General features: G+C 39.7%; 1 protein-coding gene across 2 annotated transcripts in view; it reads right to left on the reverse strand.

The window, feature by feature from the left end:
- Positions 1-16,647, reverse strand: part of SLC9A9 (solute carrier family 9 member A9) — a 542,979-nt gene that overhangs the window by 83,273 nt on the left and 443,059 nt on the right. Inside the window, exon 15 of one of the 2 annotated variants that reach the window (XM_080822668.1) lies at positions 8,785-8,864. The exons of the other annotated variant lie outside the window; for it this stretch is intronic. The gene's annotated coding sequence lies outside the window, so the exon portion shown is untranslated. Of the gene's footprint in view, positions 1-8,784; positions 8,865-16,647 lie in introns of those variants that run through there. 2 annotated transcript variants of the gene reach the window in all.

Raw genomic sequence — 16,647 nt, forward strand, 5'->3', positions numbered from 1 at the left:
CACTAAATTGATTTTGAGAACAATTAGTGAGTTCTGATCAGCAGTTTGGAAAACTCAGTTTTAAATCTAATCTGTCTCTTCTAAATGGCCTAGACAACATTTTCAAAGATTTGCAGAAGATTGAGAGAGCTCAGGGATTTAATCTGTAATTCCTAACAGGAACAAAAACAGCTCTCACAATGCCTACGGCAGGAAGGAAGGGCCTCCGCTGAAGAGCACCAGCTTCTACTTGCTGGAAGGTCAAGGATAGGGATTATTATTTTTTTCCCCCCAGCTTTACTGAGGAATAATTGACAAATAAGAATTGTATAAATTTAAGGTGTACAATGTGATGTTATGATGTACAAATACACTGTGAAATGATTACCACAATTAAGCTAATTAAAAATCCACCACCTCACAGTTACCATTTGTGTGTGTGTGTGTGTGTGTGTGTGTGTGTGTGTGTGTGGTAAGAATACACAAGGTCTACTATCTTTGCACATTTTAAGTATATAATGCAGTATTCTTAACTGCAGTCTCCATGATGTAGATCTCTAGAACTTACTCATCCTGCATAACTGAAACTTTATACCCTTTGACCAACACCTTCCCATTTTCCACAAACCCCGGCCCTGGTAACCCCCCATACTTCCTACCTTTACGAGCTTGAATTTTTTAGATTCCACATATAAGGGAGGTTATGCAAGATTAGAGATTTTTTTTTTAATTGAGGTATAGTTGACATACAATTTTGTATAAATTTCAGGTATATGGCATAGTGATTCAACAATTCTATATATTACTCAATGCTCATCACAATAAATGTAGTCACCATACAATATTATTACCATATTACTGACTATATTCCTTGTGTGGTACTTTTCATCTCTGTGGTTTATTTCTTTTATAACTGGAACTTTGTACTTTTTAATACTTTTTACTTATTTTATTCATCTCATCACCCACCTCCCCTCTGACAACCACCAGTTTGTTCTCTCTATTTCAAAGTTTAGGTTTTTTGTTTTTTAGGTTTCACATGTAAGTGAAGTCATGCAGTATTTGTCTTTCTTTGTCTGACTTTTCTCACTTAGCATAATACCCTCTAGGTCCATCTGTGTTGTCACAAATGTCCAAAAAAAAACCAAACCAAAAAAACCTCATTCTTTTTTATGCTTGAGTAATATTCTATTATGTACATATACCACACCTTCTTTATCTATTCATTTATGGATGGACACTTGGGTTGCTTCCATACCTTGGCTGCTGTAAATTCTGCTGCAATAAACATTGGGGTGCATGTATCCTTTTGAATTAGTGTTTTTGTTCTCTTTGAGTAAATAGTCAGTAGTGAAATTACTGGGTCATATGGTATTTCTATTTTTTATTTTTTTATTTTTTTTATTTGACAGACAAACCACAAGTAGGCAGAGAGGCAGGCAGAGAGAGAGGAGGAAGCAGGCTCCCCGCTGAGCAGAGAGCCTGATGCGGGGCTCGATCCCAGGACTCTGGGATCATGACCTGAGCCGAAGGCAGAGGCTTTAACCCACTGAGCCACCCAGGCGCCCCTATTTTTAATTTTTTGAGGAGCCTTTGTATTGTTTTCCACTGTGGTTCCTCTAACATATATTCCTACCAACAGTGCCCGAGGACCCCTCTCCTTCACATTCTGGCCAATACTTGTAATTTATCATCTTTTTGATTCTAGACATTCTGACAGGTATGAGGTGGTATCTCATTGTGGTTTTGATTTGCATTTCCCTGATGATTAGTGATGTTGAGCATTTTTTCATGTGTCTGTCGGCCATCTGTGTGTCTTCTTTAGAAAAATGTCTATTCACATCCTCTGCTTATTTTTTAATTAGTTTTTTTGGTGTTGAGTTGTATAAGTTCTTTATATATTTTGAATATTAACCCCTTATTGGATATGTCATTTGCAAATATTTTCTTTCATTCAGTAGGTGGTCTTTTTGTTTTGTTGATAATTTTCTTTGCTGTGCAAAAGCTTTTCATTTTGAGGTAGTCCCAATAGTTTATTTTACTTTTTTTCCTTTGCCTGAGGTGACATACCCATAAATATGTTGCTAAGGCACATATCCAAGAGATTACTGCCTATGTTTTCTTTTAGGAGTTTTATGGTTTCAGGTTTCACATTTAGGGCTTTAACTCATTTTAAGTTTATTTTTGTGTATGGTGTAAACAAGTGGTCTAGTTTTATTCTTTTATATGTACCTGTCCTGTTTTCCCAACACCATTTACTGAAGAGTTGGTCTTTTCCCCACCGTATATTCTTACCTCCTTTGTTATAGATTCATTGGTTATATAGGCATGGGTTTATTTCTGGGATCTCTATCCTGTTCCATTGACCTATGTGTCTATTTCTGTGCCAGTATCAAACATTTTGATTACTATAGTTTTGTAGAATATCTTGAAATCTTGGATTATGATACTCTGGCTTTGTTCATTTTTCTCAAGATTGGTTTGGCTATTTAAGGTCTTTTGTGGTTCCATACAAATTTTAGGATTATTTGTTCTAGTTCTATGAAAAGTGCTATTGGCATTTTGATAGGGATTGCATTGAATCTGTAGATTGCTTTGGGTAATATGGACATTTTATTTTATTTTATTTTTTTATTATTATTTTTTTTAATATGGACATTTTAACAGTATTAATTCTTCTGATCCATGAGCATGGTGTATCTTTCCATTTGTTTGTGTCTTCTTCAATTTCTATCATCATTGTCTTCAAGTTTTCAGAGTATAGGTATTTCACTTCTTTGATTAAATTTATTTCTAGATATTTTATTCTTTTTGGTGCAATTTTAAATGGAACTGCTTTCTTAATTTCTCTGTTACTTCATTATTAGTGTGTACAAACACAACAGATTTCTGTACATTAATTTTTTTTAAAGATTTTATTTATTTATTTGACAGAGAGAGATCACAAGTAGGCAGAGAGGCAAGCAGAGAGAGAGAGAGGAGGAAGCAGGCTCCCTGCCGAGCAGAGAGCCCGATGCAGAACTCGATCCCAGGACCCTGAGATCATGACCTGAGCTGAAGGCAGAGGCTTTAACCCACTGAGCCACCCAGGCACCCCTGTACATTAATTTTGTAACCTACAACTTGACTGAATTCTTCATAAGTTCTAATAATTTTTCAGAAGAGTCTTTAGAATTTTCTATATATAATATCATGTCATCTGCAAATAGTGACAGTTTTCTTCTGACCAATTTGGATGTCTTTTACTTCTGTCCTTGTCTGGTTGCTGCAGCTAGGACTTCTAGTAATATGTTGAATAAAGGTAGTAAGAGTGGCCATCCTTGCTTCGTTCCTGATGTTTGAGGAAATGCCTTCAGTTTTTCACCATTGAGTATGATGTTAGCTGTGGGGTTCATACATGGAGTTTATTGAGGTATGTTTCTCATGGAGAAACTCATGGAGTTTTATGAGGCATGTTTCTTCTAAACCCACTCTGTTGAGAGTTTTTACTTTGAATAGATGATGTTGTATTCAAATGCTTTTTCTGCATCTATTGAGAAGGTCATATGCTTTTTATCCTTCCTCTTGTTAATGTGATTTATCACATTGATTGATTTGCAAATATTAAACCACCCTTACATCCCTAGAATAAATCCCACTTAATTGTGGCAAATAATTCTTTTAATGTATTGTGGGGTTTGATTTGCTAATATTTGGTGAGGATTTTTGCATCTATGCTTATCAGGGATATTGGCCTGTAGCTCTTTTTTTTTTTTTTTTTTTTGGTCATTTTATCTGGTTTTGATATCAGAGTAATGCTGATCTCATAGAATGGACTTGGAAGCTTTCCTTCCTTTTCTATTTCTTGGAGTGGTTTGAGAAGAATGGGTATTGATTTTACTTTAAATGTTTGGCAGAATTCACCTATGAAGCTATTGGTCTTAGACTTTTGTTTGTTGGGAGTTTTTTGATACTGATTCACTTTTGTTACTAGTAATCATTCAGTTCAAATTTTTCTATTTCTTTCTGCTTGAGTTTGGAAGATTTTAATTTTCTAGGAATTTAAGGGATAGGGATTCTTCATGGGCTAATTGATGGAGGCATGGGGTATATCCACTTCACAGCAGGTCTTCTTCAAAGGAATGGGATTTGTAGGTGTCAGATATCTAGGGAGGAAGATTTCTCAATAAGGTATATCTGTAGACTGAGAGGCGACTTACATGCTCATCATAATCTTAAATGTCACATGAAATCAGCTAGAATTTAAAAATAATAAAAATGTAATAAAATTCTTTGTTTATATCTGCATAGTGAGTCTGAGGGCCTTCAGGCTTATAAACCTGTCACTGAATTTAGTATCATTTCAACTTTATGAAGCACTTGATGTTTGCAAAGTGCTTGTACAATTACCAATTATCATAATGTTCATTTTCTGAACATTTTAGTTCAGAGAAGGCCTGAGGACTTCAAACTAAGAATAAAACAAAACAAAACAAAAAAAGCAAAACCGAAAAACAGGAAAGAATTGGTCAAGCTAAAGTCCAGACTTCTGAGCTGGTGCTGCTGGAGCTCTTTGGATGTGGGGTACCTGCTTCTGAGTGTGGGCCTCTCTTCCTTCAGTGACACAAGCCTTCAGTGCATGCAGCCAGCCTGGGGCAGTCACTTCTCCTGACTGACACTGGCACACTGCTTTTGGCAGCTCCAAGCACAATCTGTGTCTACATGAAGCAGGGGACAGGAAGGCAAAGGTTTTGGCACTTGCAATCCAAGCACTAGGCACTAGGGCGGGATGTGGGAAGAGGTGTTTTCGGTTGCCGGGAAGGAGTAGCGAGGAAAGGGAGAAGCAGTAACAGTCTTTCCTGTTACAGCTATTCACCATGTAATAAAAGATTAGAGTTAGAGTTCTTTAGGAGCCTGTATATACAAGCCGGAAATCAGCTCTGGCCATGTTTATAGGGATTAGGTCAGCGAAATCTAACACACTGGTGGATTTCAAGAAATTTCACGGAAATGGTTTCAAGGCATGTGAAAAGCAGTAGTTTGAGGATGTGTCTGTTTCCTTCGGAACAAGGTTAGCTCTCCTGTGCTTCTTCCCCTACATTTAAAAGCCGATAGCGTCAGCTACCGCTGGCAAGTGGCTATCCCAAAAAGCTGAGTGTGGGTTGAGGGCTAGTGGCATTCTAGGGCAACAGTTTAGGAATTAAAAGTGGCCTTTTCTTCGAAGGTGAATTTGAATTCAACATTTCTGTCAGATTAGTTAAAACCTCTGTCAGAAATTCTCCCATTTCTGACCATGGATTGGTAACTGAAATATAAGAAGCTGAGCTGAAAGACTGAGTGGGCTTTTTAAATTAGGAAACATTTGGGGATGCCTGGGTGCCTTAGTCGATTAAGCATCTGCCTTCGGCTCAGGTCATGATCCCAGGGTCCTGGGATCCAGTCCTGCATTACGCTCCTTACTCAGCAGGGAGCCTACTTCTCCCTCTCCCTGCTGCTCTCCCTGCTTGTGCTCTCTCTCTCTCTAACAAATAAATAAAATCTTAAAAAAAAGAAAGTAGGAAACATTTAGAGACAAACAAAAAAACAGACTCTTAAATACAGAGAACAAACTGGTGGTTGCGAGAGGGGAGGTGGGTAGGGGGATGGGTGACATAGATAAAGGGGATCGAGCACTGAGTAGTGTACAGAATTATTGCTTCATTATATTATACATCTGAAACTAATTTAACATACTATGTTAATTATACTTCAATAAAAATTAAAAGTAATAAATAATAAAAAAATTAAAAAATATTTATTTACTTATAAGTAAATGAAAAATGGTAAATGGTACATTTTATGTATTGTATATTTTACCACAATCAAAAGAAATTGCCAAGGGGCCCTGGGTGGCTCAGTGAGTTAAGCGTCTACTTTCGGCTCAGGTCATGATCTCAGGGTCCTGAGACTGAGCCTCGGGGGCTCCCTGCTCAGTGGGGAGTCTGCTTCTCCCTCTGCCTCTCCCACCCTGCTTGTGTTCTCTCTCTCATTCACTCTCTCTCTCGCTCAGTCTCTCTCTCAAAAAAATAAATACAATCTTTTTTGAAAAATTACTGCAAGAATTTGATAGGAAATGCAAAATACTTCCTGCAACCTCTTCAAGGTGCAGCATTCCTGGGTCTTATTACCCCTGCAGTGAGGAGTTAATTCTTACAATCCAGGGGGGCAAAGTACTGGGGTGACCAACTGTCCCACTATGCCTGGGACTGAGGGGTTTCTCAGGGGATTCACAGGAGGTGGGATTTCGGTGCCAAAACAGGAAAACTGGAAAAAGCCGGTCACCATAACAGTACTCGGCACAGGCACATCTTGAAGAAAGACAAGGTGGCCTGATTGCTGACCACGGAGAGAAGGTAATGTAGTGAGGGGTGAGGCAGCCTTCATGTGGGAAGGCACACTCAAGCATAAGTTTCTGTGCCTATTGCAGGGGAAGTGTATTTTTTTTTCTTGCAGTTTCATTTAAAATCCGGATTGCCTTGGCTTCTTTAATTTACCTTTTTGATGACCAGTGAACAATTTGAATAAGGAAATTGTGCAGACCCGGCCTAAACTGGGCTGGAGGTGCTGACAAAGGATACGCTCAGGGACATGATGCAGAAAGCAGAGACTGCCTGTTTCGTAAGTGTCCAAGTTAACCCCCTTGGGTCTTCTGGAGCATAAACAAACAACTGAAATGGTGCTTTTGATGAGCCACTTGGCTGCTCAAGGGCAGAATCCCCTGACCGGCTTTTTTGCCGGCTGCCAGCTACTCAGCATTGTACCCCAAGTATGAAAATCAAAGTTCATGTTCCAAAATGACTTTTTTTTTTTTTTGGCCTATCCTACTTCTTTCTCATATTTAAGTCCTCTTTGATTGTTTGTTTTTTGCCTTTTTTTAGAGGAAATCAGTCTATTATTTCCCCTTAAGTACGATTAAGTAACATGATGTTAATAATTTTAAAAAATAAACTAGAACACATTTTGGAAGGCCCTAATGATTACACCACTGGATCATTTTCGTTAGTGAGATTTAAGAACCAATCTCATACTGAAATGATATATTCGCATTTTACTGCATTTATATTTTGAAACACATAATGAGTGTTCCAAAGTATCTTTCAAAGAAGAATGAAAACATTGCTGTCCTCATTTTTATCTACATGGGAAAAGGGTGGGTGTCTTCGGAAGCAACTAACCAGAATCATTTTAAGGTTTTCGCTCTCCCCATCACACCACTTTCCACAGGGCCAGGAGTTCTCTTCATTGTAACAGATTGGACTGTGGGACTTCATGCTTAAGGCGCTGCATCGGTTTCCTGCAGTCGATAAGATACTATCCATTTTCTTGACCGTGACACATGTGGTTCTGCCCAATCTGTCCACACAATGATGCTTCCATTTCATGTCCCACTGACACTCTCCCCATTTTCCAAAGGCCTCACGCCGTATCTTTGCCTGAGCTGTTTCCATTGCCAGGAAGTCCCTCGCATCTTCAGTCCCACTCCTTATAGAATCTTACTTTTTTCCCACCCAGTTCCAGAGTTACTTCTGTGGGGCTTCCCTGATTCTCCAGAGCTGGTTAGTGGGCTACGCTGGCCTCTGGCTTCTGTAACACTTCGCTCATGACGTGCACATAGTTCTTAGTGCCTTTCTGGCTGCTGTCTCCACCTTGCTGGCATCTTGAGGGCAACCAGCATTTCTTACTTATCTTACTGTTTCTTATTTTGCGATTTCAAAAGAAGCTTGAAGTCATAGTTACATTTTTTCTTAGGGAAGAAGGATTAAAACGAAATTCGGTTAAAACAAGTGAGAATATTTACACAAAATACTTATTTTTTTCCCCCCAGGGGAATAAATATTAAAACTAAACCCAATTCTGGAAGCATTAAATGTGCAGGGACCAGATAAATGATGGTCACACAGATGAACCAGATTTGTGACAGAAAGGAATCTTTAAAAGCCCTTCAACCTATGATACATTGCTCTACCTTTCGCTACCTGAATTTCGAACAAAAATATGACATTCATACCAATGAGAGAGAATTCTGATAATACTAGAGGTGGGAAATAAGAATGTCATCCTTGGCTTCAAAGGCTGATGGCACTGTTCTCTGGAGACTGCCTCCTTTCTCGTCTTTCTTCCAATTCTGTGTCTTGCAGGCAGACTCATTCAGGCTCCTTTCTCAGCTATTTGTGACACACTTGTCATGGGATCTCCATGGGACTCCCCCTGCTCAGAATGCTCTTCCTCCCATCCCATTGTTTACTTTCATGTTAGGAACTCCCAATCCCTCCATGGACTCTTTGCCACATGACTAGAAGAACAGTACTTATTTCACCAACAGTCTCTTCCTCCATGAACCACGAGCATACTTTTATTTATTAGTCAGTTTGACATACCTTGAGGATTTGTCATCTACCTGGTGATGTGAATTTTTAATTAGGCAGGAGCGTGTCTGCCCACACGCTTTGTGTCTGCCACAGCTTCTCATGCAGACAAGGGCCGAATGGTACGGTCCCAGGATAGACTGGTCTCTGTCTCCTTGTCAGGTGATAATATGTGGGGCTGTGGCAATGGCTCATGCTAATAATATGTCTCTGGTAGCTCATGAATTTGTTGGCAGCCTGTAAACGCCTTGGCTCCTACATTTGAGAAGGAGTGACCAAGTAACCGTAGAAGAAAATTTAAGCAAAATACTCTTTTTCTCCTAGGAAGAAATATTAAAACTAAATTCAAAAGTAGCAACGTTAAGGTAATACATACATTTTTGTCAGTCTTCACATTTTTTTCCTTCTTCTTTTTTTTTTTCAAATAAAACGATTCAATGCTGACCTAGAAATCTTCGAATATAACATCTTACTGCTAATGACAAAACACCACAGCTTCACCTGAAAGGTGCAATTGAAAGATTTCCTTTATCACGAGAAGGTACAAGAGGAATAATTATCATCAAAGGCTTGTATTGCTTTCATTGTGGAACAGAAAAATTGCCTGCACTTCTCTATCAAGTCAAAATTGCTATCTGTGGTGTAATTTCCAGAAAAATAACTATGGGATGATGGACTATAACTTGGAAAAATCATAAATGAAACAATCACATGTGCAGAACAGAGGACACAAAGGAACTGCCTAGCATCTAGCTATATCCATTGACTCAAGATCAAATAAGAAGAATTATGTGTGATTTATAGCCTACGTGGAAATTTTCGTTTATGTGGAGACTGAAGATGTTCTTATCATATTAAAATATGGATGTTGCAACTGAAAATTATTACAAGCATACAAAGTAATAGACATTTTGGTCACTCAGAGATAACAAATGACAATGAATACTAAACAGATTACATGATGTCTCCATTTAACAGATGTAGACAACAATGGGCAATAATGATAATATAACGAAGCTAATAACATCTTTGAGCTCTTTTTTAAGTACTTTGTGTTAACTCATTTAATTCCCAAAACAGACCCATGAGGTGGGGACTTCCGTTATTTCCATTTTGCAGTTTTGAGGCTGAGGCACAGCGATGGTGAATAACTTTCCCCAATTTATACAACTAGGAAGTGGATAGGCTACAATAGCAAATCAGTACATCCTGACTTGTGAGACAGACTCTCCTCAATTTTCTAAAAACCAATAGTGGAATGTCTAAGTGTATCTTTCTTTATACCATAGTTATGTTCCTGAAAAGACGTCTGTAAATGGGAAATTTAAAAACAGACCCAGGGTAGAATGTAAGTTTTGTGAGAATTTGTCAGTGGCTGTATCCTTCGTGCCAGAACACTACCTGGTTCATGGTACACTCTTGATAAACATACATGTAATGACTAAGTGAGGAGAATCTAACATAGTACTTTGCAATGAGAAAGTGCTCAACAGATTTTTTTAAAAAAATTGGATGAAAAGGAATGTATTTTATGAATCCATTCTAGAAGAGGAGTCACCTTCTGATTTCTTGTTTGAATAAATCCAGATTTTCATATCATTTGCTTAAAATAAAGATGAAATGAAAAAGCATTCTCACTTCATAGGAATATTACTAAAACTCTTACAGAAGAAAAGGTAAAACAAATTAAGGATGTCACAACTCTTGTAGAATCCTAAGATTATTGCAGAAAACTCAGTTATCATCTCGGGACCCACGACTTTACATAGTCTCAGTGGGGGTCCAACATTTTTGGGCAACAACTCACCAAGTCATACTTGTTGTCACTTCTCAGGCCTCCAGAAGAGTTTTAGTCCAGTTACGGAACACTGCAGTGTATTTAGGTTATACAGTCTTGAGAAAACTGTACTATTTAACTGTCTTAATTGTGTTTTGGCTCTGAGAGGTAAATGGAAAAGTTACCATTGGTAAAAAACTGTTTTACTAACTCATCAACTTTTCTCATAGATTTACCCAAAAGAGAAGATAGTCTTTACTATTCCCATTACATGGAATAAGAAATCATGGCAGAACCAAGTTATGATCTGAACAAAAGACAGCCCATGTTTCCAGGTACCCTTAATATTCCCCTACATTGATTTTCACAAACAGGTCGTGAAAACACAAGGATTCAGCAAGCTAGTGTTTTAGTGAATTTTAATTTCTTTCCACTTAGGTGCTATGTCAAAGGTTATCTACAGGGTCTTTTTACACCAGCACATACAAGAATAAGGATGACCAAAAGCCGAGCTGAACAGCCGATGGATGGGAATGGTAACTGCACTGCTGCCCGGTGCGAGCTTTGCTCCTCCCCACAGCCAGCTTCTCAGGGGGAAGCAGTTACCATGCAGAGAGAGTCTTTAGAAAGCTGATTACTTACATTTCCAGTATTTTGAAATCTGCTTTCTGAAACCTCTGGGGGAGTTATCTGGCTACATTTTGCAAGGTGAGGGTTATAAATGATTTTAATTTACAGCTTCCCTACAGCGTGTCTTCCCCCCGCCCCCCAGCTCCTCCCTCCCATTCCACCAGTTAAACTTTGGTGATGCCAGGGTCTCTTCTTCCTGCACTAAGGTCCACATGCCATTTGAAGGGGTTTTGGGGGTTATGATTCATTTTAATAAGGCAAATAAGCAAAACTTCATGAGGGTCAATGATATCAACCCTGTTTGCCGCTGGGCCCTCAGAACCTAGCATATTGGCTGGCACTGGCACATAGTAGGCACGAAATAAAACTGACTAGAGGATATCTTACTTGCACCCTCTGCTTGCCCTCCTTCTTGCTACTGGAAGTGAAACACACCCTGCCTCCAAACTAGTGAGGCTTTTGATGAACCACCAAAGAAGCTGTCATATAACACCATCAACCGTATGCCAGGCGCACACTTAAAACAATAACATCGCACATATACTGATGCCTACCAAAACTCAGTGGATGGACCACCAGGACCAGGATCCTTGGATTCTTTAGGTGGACACAGACTGTTCTTTGTTGATTAAGAATGCTAGCTCCAAGTCCATCAGTAACCCTGGATGTGCCTTTTCCCTCCTTTGGGCTCTGTTGTCTCATTTATAAAATGGGGATCATAGAGCTAACGGTCCTTTTTCCTCTGAGAGTTTTTTGCGAAGTAAACTCAAGTCATTCACAAGGCCACAGTCCTACCCCAATAAATAATTCATGGATGCGTCTGCTAGTCAGAATAAGTAAAACTGCAATGCAGTGATTATCATTTAAAATGGAAATTGCTGTTCACAATATTCATACCTACGATTTAAAATAAGTTTGACTGTGTGGGATATAATGAATTCTGTCAAGTTTTAGGAGGGGAAGGGTTTTTTTTCCCCCTACTGTCCCCCCCCACCCACCGACTATAATGCCATTCCATTTAAATCCCTTAAACACTTGGTTCCAAGTGACATTTTGAATGATTCCCATGTTCGTGTTTACTTTCCTGGAATGCAGCCCCAGCCTTCACACTTCAGTAGAGGAGGGGGTCTGGTATCTGCCACTTTCCCTGCCAGACTCTTTAATGGAAAACTCCAGAGCTGCAGCATCCGTACTTCTGCCATGGGCCTTTCATTTTGCTGGTAATACCTCAGTGCACTCTTCATTCTAAACCAGTGATGGGAAGGAAATCTCCATCCACGTGGCTTTATGTAATTCCATGACTGTGTCAACTCGCCAATCCATTGTTATCCTTGTGCTTTCTTACACTTATGTAAAATGTTGGCAGCCACATAATAACTTCTTATTTTCAGTTGATGTTGGTATACAGGAAGTGCTAAAAATGATTTTGGCTGCCCTTTTTATTTTGGAAAAGGTCATTCTTATCCCGCGTCATTCACATTTGTAAGACTAATATCTACACATGCTTAAGGACTAATACATACACATCTCTTAAGGAGAGAGATGATAAATGAGAGAATGGAAAGAGACTGTTGGAGGCAGACAGCTGAGCAGGATCATTCGTCACGTAGGAATCAGGCCACCTAAGCTTCCCATGCCAGCTGTAACACTGTGGGTCTGAGCAAATCATTTTATCCGACGTCTTAGAAATATGAATAAGGGGGTGTCATTTCTGCTTCTCACCTCCTCATTAGAAGAGATCATCAGTGAGGATGATAGGCGGCTCTAAAATTTTGAGCTCTGTATACTAATAAAATCAACACACAATTGATGAGATAAGTTATATTCAAAGTCACCCAGACAGAGAATGGTTTCTAAGCCTGATTCAGGCTTGCCCAGAACAGATCAGGTTAATTAAACCTCAGGAAGGATGAATCAACCATAGGAAGGCGGTCAGTGAAGAAAGAGAGATGCAGGTCTGCTGGGGTGGCTGTCCCTGCCTAGGGAGAGGGACACTGAGCCTTGGGGGTGGATGTTCTTTTGTTGCCAAATGGCAGGCTAGGTGAAAACACTAAAACTATACATTCTGTCTTGCTCTGCTTTCAAACTCACTTCAAATAATTATTTGGATTTTCCTGCTACATCAATGTCTAGAATGAAAGTGCCCTGAATAGAAAATATTGCTTGTTGGCTTGCTTCACTCACTCATTCATTCATTCATCCATCCATCTACCCATTCATTTGTTCAATAAATATTTACTGAGTATCCACTATGTGCCAGGCACTGTTCTATGCCCTGAGGACACACCAGTGAATGAGAACAGACGCACATCCTTGTTCTAAGAAAGCACATATACTGGTTGGAGGAGACTATTTAAGCAAATAAATAAACTACATATTGTGTCAGATGGTGATAAGTGTTATGGGGAAAAATGAAGCAAATGAGGGCTGAGGGAGTGTTCTTGTTGGGACTGCTAATTTAAATATGGAGCCAAGAAGATCTCACTGGTAAATTTAATGAAAGAGGTGAAGGAGGGAGGCAAATGAATGTCTGAGGGGACAACATCCCAAGCCGTGGGAAGAGTCAGTGCAAAGGCCTGGAAGTAGGGATAAGCTTGTTGTATTTCAGGAAGGCCAGGGTGGCTGGAGCAGATAACCAGGGGGTGAGAGTAGAAGATGGATACAGAGGGCCATGAGAGGCCAGATTGTGACTCGAACCTTCTCATGGAGAAAGGATATTCCATGATTCAGGAATTTGGTGTCTGGTTGATACTTGTACTTCCTTTGAGCTTGGCTGAGGCATACCCATCCCTATGAACCTATACCATTCTTAGAGTCTTTGGCATATTTAAAAATGTGAGGACCCGACTCAGGAACCTGGGGACTCATTATGTGACCAACCAGGACGCCTAACTTTATCATTCCATGTCTCTTCAACAGGTGTTTGAGATGTGAGCTCTGTACTACATAATGTAAGCGGTCATAATAGTCATTGCTTTAATAGTGACTTTATGAACATATCAAGATGGGGTTTTATGTGTAAAGTGAGGGATATACTCAATACAGAGTTATCAATGATATGGTTCATTTGAGTTTATTTATGGACTTTACATTGAGAGATCTGGGCTTGAATCAGGGAACCGACACTACCTATAGAACCTTAACAAAGTTCTTCAGGTGCTCTGAGACTTTGTTTCTTCCATCTCGAAGTGGGTGGTTGTAAAACGAAATAAACAAAAAGGGTGGTGAGGAGGATTGAGTGAAATGATGTCCCCGAAGGCAAAGCATCAGTGGTCAGTAACATAGTTTCCCTTCTCTCCCCTTCTCAATTGCTCCTTTACACTGCATGACTCAGAATTGCTGCCCACGTCGAATCACAATGACATCTTAATGAACCCTCAATTTTGGCACCATAGGCTTCCAACAAGGCTCTTGAACAACAGAGCCCAGGTTGTTTCAAGAAAGGCCCACACAATCAGCAATGTATCTGGGTTGCATCATACACAGTCTCTAGACCCTCCCAACCTCCCACAGAGCCGTGGAGGTAAAATGAAATTATAAATGTAAAGCATTCAACACAGTACTTGGGCCATTATTCATTGAATGTTAATTTTTATTATTTTTATTTCCCCATAGTTTTGGGGAAAATGTTATGGAAATGTATATGTGTCTTAATTATGTTATGGAAAAATAAAAAAGAAAACAAAACTATCCAAGCAACAGTGGCTTGTTTTATTGATACCAATGGTGAACTAAGAGGGTCTTTCTAGGGTCTCAGTTTGGGGCCTAAAGTGAATGCAAATTGAGTACTGTGATGCTTGGTTTTATGTGTCTACCCAGTAGTTGGCTGGTCTACCTAATTATTCAGTAGGGTGTGACACCATCTTGTCACCAATCAGTAGACTTTAAGGAGATAATCCCAATAATGTGGGTGGGCCTCATCCAGTCAGTTGGGTGACCTTAGGAGCAAAACTGAGGTTTCCTTAAGAGAGAAAGAATTCTGCCTCAAGACTGCAGCATCAACTCCTGTCTGTGAGTTTCCAGACTGAGAGCCTATCCTACAGATGCTGCACTTGCATAAAGCCAATTTCTTGGAATAAATCTATATAAGCGTATGTGTATGGGTATGCCTAGCTATGCATGTGTGTGCGTGTGCACATGTGTGTGTACTCCTCCTGGTTCTGTTTCCATTGCCCTGGAGAATCCTGACTGATATAGGTGCACATGAAGGCTTATTTATTCTTCTTTTCCTTCTGTCAGTAATTCTTTATGATGCCTCATTTGCATGATGCAATTTTACGGAAATGAAACTCGAACAGCCCCAAACTGCATAGTCAGTTTTTTCAGCTTTGTAACAACTTCTTTTTGGCCCAGGCCAGGAAACCTGACCCTGAGGTGGGGATCATCCCTACGCTGCCGGTGACTGGAGCAGCCTACCTAGGTGGTTCAAGGGGCACATAGGTGGGCTCTAGGCGAACAGCAGAAAGAACACAAATGCCAAGTGGGCTCTAGGCGAACAGCAGAAAGAACACAAATGCCAAGTGGATAATTTGTCTCTGGAAATTTGTCTCTTGTGATATCAAGATGTCACAAAGTAGAAATGGGTTGGTTTGCTACTCTCTGGGTATGAATTCAGAGCATAACTGGGATATAAAAACTTGTGGTCTAAGTGAAAATATATTTGTGCAGTGATGGTAGCACACAATTTCTAGAATGAATGCACAGGAGGACAGATTACCATGAGAAGAGATATTACTGACAGGGTAAATCTGCTTTCATTTTTTTGCAAGTCTGTCCATAATCATATGGAAATAAACCCCTGGTGAAAAGTGAGACAAAAACTATGATATCATCTGAATTTAGTGTCACTGCTCTAAGCTAAAAATTTGGGTGAGTTTCCACTTTCCTTTTTGGTCTCCAAGTTATTTTTTCACTTTTACTCCCTTTCTTCCTTATAAAGCATTCCTCACAGCATTGTCAGAGTTTGAGCAAGAACATTTTTCATCTCATTTCTGATTTACCATTTTGTGTTATTATGATTTATAATAAGACATACAGATTTGGTCTTTCACAGAGCTTCTAAAACCTCAGAATTTCCCAAGTAATGAGAGCAACAAAAGTATCCTTTGTTATGTTAATGAGCAGCCTCTGGAACCTACCCAAGATGGGGGCTGCTTGCCAGGAGCACCAACCTGTGACTTGAGGGCTGGAAATTTCTTCCCCCCACCCTCATCCTCCTCTGGGAAGGGAGAGGGGCTAGAGATGGAGTTCAATCACCAATAGTCAATGACTTAATCAATCATGCCCATATAATGAAGCCTCCATAAAACCCCAAAAGGACTGGGTTCAGAGAGCTTTCTGGTTTGTGAACGTGTGGAGATATGGGCAGAGTGGTGCACTTTGAGAGGACATGAAAGCTAGATGACCTTTCCCACATACCTTGCCCTGTGCATCTCTTATCCTTCTATAATAAACCATTCATCTAGTAATAAAACATTTCCCTGAGTTCTGTGAGCCACTCCTCCAGAGAGGAGGTCATGAGAACCTCCAGTCTATAGCCAGTGGGTCGGACACATGAGTAACAATTTTGGGAGCTTGCAAATTAGATCCAGGAACATTTTCTTACTGTATGTCTTTAATAATCAAGCAGCCTTTGGGTACTCTCCAGTCAAATTTTTATAACTTACCAGAATTTGGTTAGCAGATACTTTAAGCAATGGCAGGAGAAAATTGTGTTTCTAGATGAGAAATCAACCTGGAACATAAAGCAGCATGACCTGCTAAGAACCAACTTCCCTTAGAGAGACCAGGAAAGTTATGCACAGTTAATGAGATACCAGAACCTCCAAGAGGTAGTTAATGACCAAGAGGCAGAGCTTTTAAGGCGGTGGAAACCTA

The sequence above is a fragment of the Martes martes genome (assembly GCF_963455335.1).
Source record: "Martes martes genome assembly, chromosome: 1".
NCBI classification, from domain to species: Eukaryota; Metazoa; Chordata; class Mammalia; order Carnivora; family Mustelidae; genus Martes; species Martes martes.